The following is an 8,736-nucleotide window of genomic DNA, read 5'->3' on the forward strand; positions in this document are numbered from 1 at the left end:
CACAACGATCAAGCAAGGAGATGAGGTCGTCTATCGCATAGACAAGATGCTTGATTGTTTAGGTGAGATATACGATCGTGCAAGAAAAAGTAAGTGATCGTGTGGAAAAAGGTAAGCGATTGTATAAACGATCGTGTAGGAAAAGGGTGAGCGATCGTCTAAACGATCACGTAGGAAAAACTAAGCGATCATCTATACGATCGTTTAGTAAATATCAAGAGCTAAACGATCACTTAGGAAAAGGTAAACGATCGTTTAGTTAACAATGTGCGACGGTGTAATTGGTAAGTGATCGCTTAACATTATTGTATATGTAAGCGATCGTGCAGTCACTATCGTATAGGCACTGATTTTCTAAACGATGATACTATCTTTAACACAATGTCCACGCCGCTGACTCCTGCACACCATCAACTATTTATAATGCACTCATTCATTATTTAGAATAGAAGAGATGCCGTCTCATTTCCTTTATAACCATCCAATGAATGTGATCTTATCATATTCATAACATATAAATTAATATCATATATTAATTATAATATTTTCCTCTACTAGATATAAATCATATTTATATCAATTTTCTCCAAATTAATGTATCTCATACATAAAGTTAATTATATCATATTTAATTAACTCGTTCAATTATATCATATATAATCGAACTCCCTCTTGTCAATTTGAACATTTCAAATTGACCCAAAAATCGATTCTCAACTTGTATCCAAGCTACCAAAGGGACCTTATGGACCTATGGTTTGAAGCTCCAACGGTGCGTGAATAACTGACTAAACTCTTTAGTCACGCCACCATCCGTTAACTGCCAGACATTCCACTAAAGACCGAAAGTTGAACTATTCTTGCCATAGATATATTTCTATGTCCATTGGATGTAACCAATCATTAGTACAATGACCCTTCACAGATGCTCGTAATTACAATAGGCCAATTTACTGTTTTGTCCTAGTAATTACATATTCCTCCTTAAGTACCACTGATCCCTTTAATGAACAATACAACATAGTCTACTATGTGTGAACACCTCTCGGGCCATGAGAAGGTACGTGGAGCCACATCGTTCAAGCCCTGGGATCAGCCCTTAAGAGAGCAATCTATCTACTTACCCCTACTTTGGGGAAGAAGTGAACTCCATCTTGTGAAGCTAAGTTTCCACTCACAAATCAGATGAATCCCCAAAATGGTAGGTTTGAGTCGGCGCTTTGGCCACTACCCATGCAAATCAAAGGACCGCCCTCAATGGTAGGAGTTCCCAACTCACTAAGGAATGAGATCATGTTACCTATGGTCATCCTAGTGAAGTGAAGTCTCAATCATGAACGAAGTTATATGACAAGGCATTAACACTTCGAGGTCAAGTCTTATACAAACTCTTTGTATAGGACGCCCCTGCTCGCATGTCCACTACACGAATGATCAGGATCAGACCATCTATGACAAGTCGCAATATTTGTAACAATTCCACAAAGCGGGCCGCGTCTGTAGTGTTATCAGGATAAAGTTTCCCTCCTATATCCATATACTACAGACTATTTTTTGTTGTCACTTAAGACATGATCCACTTGTATGTCACTACATACATGCTTAAGTTATATAAAGACAATCATGGATATTAAGTTTATTGGTTTGTGGTAAAATGAAAAACATCTAAATGTGCAAAGTCAAGTAGTGAAGTAAATATCATTTATATTATACATCATAAGTGTTCGTACAAAGTTGTTTACAAACTACTGAACACGAGACTTTAGGACACAAAACCCAACAGGAGAAGGAGGTAAAATCGGGTAAGAGTAGGAGACGCCCGACTGGGCTTCATACGAGGGTGGCTGGGCTTAAGGGCGGGGAAGATTGGTATGTGGCTTGGTTTGGCATCCGACTGGGTATTGGACCGAGCCAAAATCCAGAAGCCTTTCACATGAAGGCACGACCGAGACCAGGTAGGGGGAGGGGAAGATTGGTATATGGCCCGATCCGACGCCCGACCGGGCCAAAATCCAGTGAAGGCTACCGGGATCGGGTAGGGGGAGGGGAATGGGTAGACTTGACCGAGACCAGGTAAGGGTAGAGGGCGCCCGATTGGGACTGGGAAGGGTACGGCCGGGTCGGGACCGGGCCAAAATCAATAAGCGAAGGGGGCAAGTGGACTGGACCGGAAAGGGGGCGGCGGGACCGGGTAGGGGTAGGCAATCACTATTGGTTTTTTAGCCTGTCCCGTACAACGGACAGCCAATTTTTTTTCTTTATTTTTATATATAAATTTTTGTTCTTTTTAAGTACTCATTTGATGTGCTAATGTGTTGTCTTTAATTTTGTTCTTTTTAAGTACCATTGATGTGTTGATGTGTTGTCTTTTAATTTATCTATTTCATGAAAAATGTAGTGTATAATGGAACTAGATATGAAGGTTCATCCTAATGACCATTTTCTTGCAGCCATTTCATGTTGTTCTACATAGGAAGGCTATTGATAACTGGAAGAAATGCTAGTTATTATAAGCTTTTTTTAGAATTATGAGGGCTAACAGGTAGAAAACACAGTGATAATACTTAGAATTTGTGAAAATTGAGTTTGCATCGATTAGCACCTAAATCCTCACTGACCCAATATTATGCATTATTCCGTGCTAAAGTGTCTATATTTGTAGCTATCGCAGGAATCAAACGTATGCGTTTGAAGCTAACAATCACAGACCAAACGCATGTGTTGAAGCCAGTCTACCGCAAAGACGACGTGGACGACAATCACATGCGTTTAACGCATGGAAGTTACAGTAAACACATGGTCTAGCATGGAGAAAGCAGTGAACAAATAGAGAATGTGGCCACAGATTGACAACCATAATAGAAAATCACAAGATGGTAGAACGCGTTTGATAACTTTCAGCTGAATTCAGCTTGAACGCATACCTTGGGAGTATCAACAAGATAAGGCGATGTGACAATGCCCATACCACGACAAAAGCAGCAGTGAGCCATACCTTCATCATTACAGCTGTCGGCGTCCAAACTCTATAAATAGCTCTTGAGACCTTCATTTTAAGACATTCGAACTTCTACCTCAAGGCAGAAGTTTGTGATCACAGATGAGAGCCTGAAAGAGATTTCCAGTGAGAATTCTTCATCTCCATAACCCAGACCAAGTGACGATCGGAGTATTCGTTGAAGATAGAGCTCGACAGAGACATCTCCACCATTCAATCATGGCACCACTGGCAGCCTTGACGCAGAGTCCTTAATCTCCCTTCTAATCTCTGTATTGTATTACATTTTAGCTTGAAAGATTAAGATATTTTGTGATCAATGCAAATCTTCATTCCTTCATTGCCGTATTCTTCATCATCTCTATCTTTATCATAGTTTATCTTCAACATTTATTTATCAAAGTCAATCGCATGCTTAATCATGTAGCCTAGAGATAGGACGCATGTAGCAACCCACTGAGAGGTGTGCGTTGTGCGAGTATAGTGAGTTAATCCTCTTTGCTTGGTGAAAGGCTATGGCAACGCCTGTCTATGGGATGCTGCATTGCTTGTCTATAAGTTAAGTAGCCGCATACAACTGCCTGAGAAGGTAAGGGATGGAACGCACTAAGTAAGTTTCGTATTGTTCCTAGAGATAGGCACAATCTTATGCTTGACACAACTATGCACTATAGAGATATAGTCATGCGGCTGACCATCAAGAGGTGTGATGTGTTAGTGCAACGAGCTGGGATTACTCGGGCGAATTAAGGTAGTAAACATTACTATGCGTTATTGGTTGTTGTGTTTCTACTTATTCTCATTGTAAGTCTTCTATTGCTCAATCTGTTTAGTTAGGAGTAGGAGTAGTGTGTAAAACATTTAAACCTTCTTCACTTTATTTTTATTCTTATTCATCGCCTCAAACATATCATTTCACAAATATTATTGAGCGACAAGTCCTTATGTTCGACCTCGGATTACCCGAGAAACTTGCGTTTGTGTTATACTTGGCGCAAGCGTAAGAAAACTTGTGATAGGAATGCGTGGTCATTACATGCTAAGATTAACGCATCATCATTCCGATGCATGGGAGCAAACGCATCAGTTATGTCTAACGCATGATTTCATGTTCAAACCCATCCGACCTTAAATGATAAAAATAAAACAAAACAAAACGCGTTCCTAAATATCCCAACAACTATCCCTAAAATTAAGAAAAAACTAACGCCTACACAATTAGCCATGTTTAGACAAACATGTTTTGGTTCTCTCCTTGACACAAATATCATCTTCAATGGACCACTAATTCATTATATTTTTCTTCGAGAGGTTGAGGAACCTAGGAGAGATGTTATTAGCTTTACTCTTATGGGGAATAAAGCATCCTTCAGCCAAGTAGAGTTTAACCTTATTACAGGACTAGAACATCAAACTAGAATTGTGAGGGGAGAAAATTCTTTTGTTAGACTTAGAGCTAAGTATCTAAACAATAATGAAGGCATGAAGGCATACGAGTTGGACTCTATTTTTCCAAGACTTGAGTTTGAAAACGATATTGATGCAGTGAAAATGTTTTATTTTATTGAGTTTGATATGATGGGTAAAGAGAGGAAAAACAAATAGATTTTGAAAATTTAGCAATCATAGACGATTAGAATAGATTTTGTAATGAGAACTGGAGCAAAATTTTTTTTGCGAATACAATTAAACGATTCAAACAAGGACTGAAAGATAAAGCACAGGCGTATAAGGGCAATGCAGATGGAAAACAACAGACATACAGTCTTTACGGGTTTCTCCATGCTTTTCAGGTAACTTAATCAGTTTGATTTAATGAATATTCATAAAAGTACACCACTGATACACACTTACATTTCATATAGGTATGGGCATATGAAATGACCAATTCCCGGTCGGGCGCATGCAAAAGACAACAAATATATACCAATTTTCGGCCGGGCGCATACAAATTGGTGCCAATTCCCGGCGGGGCGCATGCAAAAAAACAACAAACACATACCAATTCTCGGCTGGGCGCATGCAAAAAACAACAAATATATACCAATTTTGGGCCGGACGCATGCAAAAAAAAGCAACAAATATATCAATGATTGCAAAATATCATCCAAATTCACAAAAATATCATGCAAAATAAAAAATAAAAAATCCATACATCACTTGACAATATTAAAAGGTTGACTGCATGTTGTTTTGTTGTAACCTCTTGCCCACATCTAGAACACCTGTGGACTTGACAAAATTCACCTGCAGAAGGAAATCTTGTTGTTCGTGGGCGACCTACTCTTGGAACTCTTTTTGGAGGCAATGTTTCAACATCGACGAAGNTCACCTGCAGAAGGAAATCTTGTTGTTCGTGGGCGACCTACTCTTGGAACTCTTTTTGGAGGCAATGTTTCAACATCGACGAAGGCTGATGATTGTTTTCGCTCAGAAAAGTGTCCAAGTGGTCATATAGGTTCAGCATACACAGCCAACACTGCATCAATAAAGTATACCCCTGAACAAAGAGAGATAGGATCAATATTTTGAAGCTTGCATGCAGCAATGACGGGTGAATAAGGGATTTCATAATAATCAAACTTGCGACAAGTGAATGTTCTTGTGTGAATATTTATACGGCCTCCCAAACCTCTATCTATCACCTCGAACTCATGTTGGTTAATTGGCCTAACTTCATGTTTTCTTGCTTTGTCTGCCGCGTCACGAATGATTGCCATCGCATAGTCCAACAGTCTTGACGTATTGTTTGATGCATCCGTTCGACGTCTATAGTACAAGTCCTGTAACCAACCTCTAATATGGTCCAAAAATGACGTGATTGGTAACTGTCGTGCATCTTTTAACACTTTGTTTATGCACTGGCTAGATTTGTTGTCATTTGATTGTACCTTTTATTACATTGGTACACCCTAGCCCACCACCGAATACCAATATCTTCTAGGTATTTACGAGCATCTGAATACCCTGCAAATTGATTCCAATGGTAGTTGAACACAGACTCACGACGTGCCTTGGCTGCTTTGTCGAAAATATCTAAAATAACTTTATTCTTTAAATTAACTAATAAATTAGCTTTCAAGTGATGGATGCATAAACCATGAAATGCTTCTGGGAAGACTGTGATAATTGCCTTTTTCATGCTAGGGTGTCTATCTGATATGATAACCAAATCATGAACTTTCCCAATTGCACATCTTAATTGAGGAAGGAAGCACACCTAAGATTCATCAGTTTCTCCACCAGATATACCGAACAAGTCTGGGTATATTTGATTATTTCCATCAACCCCAATCGCAAGCAGGAGTTTACCACTGTACTTAGCTCTTAAATGTGTTCCATTTACAATTAAAACAAGGCAAATGTAGTTTAGAAACCCCCCTAATGGAAGCACCAAGAGCCATAAAGACGTGCTTGAAATATTTATCTTCCTGCAGATCATATTTAAATGCTAAACCAGGATTTGCAATTTGTAAGGCTTCACCAAATTTAGGTAACTTCTTGTACGATTCTCCTGGTGACACCCAAACAAGCACCAACGCTTCTTCCCTTGCCCTCCATGTCTTGTCGTAACTTAAACTCACACCATACTTTTGTTTTATATCCTTCCCAACGTCCTTCGGTCTATATGAACAATTAACATCTTCAAACTTCGACGAAATTAAATGTCTGAGAACCCAACTAGAAGCATGTCTATGATCTTTAGTCAATATTTCATTTCTACATGTGTGGACATTGTCATACTTAGAGATCTTAAATATTTCACAATTTTTCAATTTAACGGATCGAAGTCTCCATTTACATTCTTTAACTAAGCATATAACTTTGTATAATGTTGTGCTCGACTTCTTCACCCTAAACTGAAAGTTACCTCTAATTACTAACATAGATAAACTGCATCTTTAAATCCTTCTTAAATATAAATATGTCACCAACTTGCACATCTTTAGAAGAATAAGACTGACCTAGCATGGTGATTGTGCTACTAGAAGGATGTGACAAGTCACGACCCATTGCATGTGACGAGCCTCCATAGTCTTCGATTGTTTGTTCTTTTGCATGAGGTGTATGGTGGGTATTAATCTTGGATTCCTCTTTATCATCCTTCTCCCTCCAAGACCAATCATTGAAATATTGATCTTGGTCTATATCATCCCTTAAGTTAAGAGTCGCCAAATTACTAGGCGACAAAGTAAGTGATAGGTTAAAATATGTGGGAGAAAATGGACTATCCGACTCCATCTTCCAATGTACTGGCCTAGATGTTGAAGGGATTTCTTCAGTTCGTCGTACATATGAATTTTTTGGATGAAATCCTTGATTTGTTGAATACTTTGAAAGCGTGGATACGTAAAGAGGTATTACTGAGACCTCTTCCCATGTAAGGAATGTGTGTAGATCTTCATCATTCCGAATTACAAATGCAGGGGCTTTGGATCTCAATTGAAGTATACATCTTATAACAAGATTATACTCATATGACATTATACCACTTATCCTATAAACTTCGGTCCGGAATTCATTATAGGTCGTGCTCAACTCAATGTCAAACCCCCGCAACTCTCCTCCATCGTAATCCTTTTCCCTTTCATTTCAAACGCCATTGAAACAAATCCAAACACGAGGCATTTTCCTACAATTTATATAAAAAAAAATGTATTAATATAATGTAGTTAAAGAAAAAGCAAAATAAAAAAAAAATAAAACAAAAAAAGAATGATTTTGTTCTTTTTTGGCCCGGTTGTCCACCCAGCCGGGTAGATCACTGGGCCAAAAAAGAGAATCATGTTTTTTGTGCGCCCGGCCGGGCTAGGGTTGACTCTACTGGGCTCAGACTTGAGAAAGACCCGATGAGTCCCGGTCGGGTCACCTGGTGAGGGGTCAATCATTTTATTCCATACCCGGTGAATACCCAGTACCCAGTGAAGCCTGATCGGGTAATTTGAACTCATTTTCTTTCTAACGGTCAATACCCGGTGAAGTCCGACTGGGTATCAAACTTATTCCAACATTTATTTTGTTCCGGTGAAGCTCGACCAGGTAATTTGAACTCATTTGCTTTCTACCTGGTGAAGCCCGACCAGGTATCTTCAAAAAAAATTTTGCTATTTTTAATTTTTTTTTATAAATTTATAAATAAATATCAAATGCAAGGCATTATTAAAAAAAACAAACAAACAAACAATAAACAAAGTAAGCATAAATTGAACTCCAAAAATGTCATTTAGTTTTGTCAACTTTCCCAGAAATTTGTGAACTATTGAGGATACATTAAAAAAATGAAATGCATACCTTCTTACGACGGAGTGTACAAAATTACAACTTCGTGCAATACAAGTTTTTGACTTGACGAAATTTGTTCGGGAAACAATTTGGTGAAGAGAACTTTTTGTGGGGTTGTAAACAAATCAAATTTGGTGTGAATAATTTTTTGTTAATGGTTTTTTGATAAATTAATTTTAGGTGGACAATGTGAATTAATTTGGTAGGTTGTGGTTGAAATTGAAAGTGGGAATTTAATAAGGGGTATAAGAGTAATTATATAACCAACAAATTTGGTGGAAAATTTTTTTTTGTGAATAATTTTTTGTTAATGGTTTTTGGATAAATTAATTTTAGTTGGAGAATGTGAAGAAATTTGGTAGGTTGGTGGTAAGGGGCAAAAGAGTAATTATACAATCATGCTTACGTCATTTTCATCCTAAGGGGTAAAAAAAAACTTGTTTTCAAAAAATAGG

This window comes from Benincasa hispida, chromosome 1, assembly GCF_009727055.1.
Source record: "Benincasa hispida cultivar B227 chromosome 1, ASM972705v1, whole genome shotgun sequence".
NCBI classification, from domain to species: Eukaryota; Viridiplantae; Streptophyta; class Magnoliopsida; order Cucurbitales; family Cucurbitaceae; genus Benincasa; species Benincasa hispida.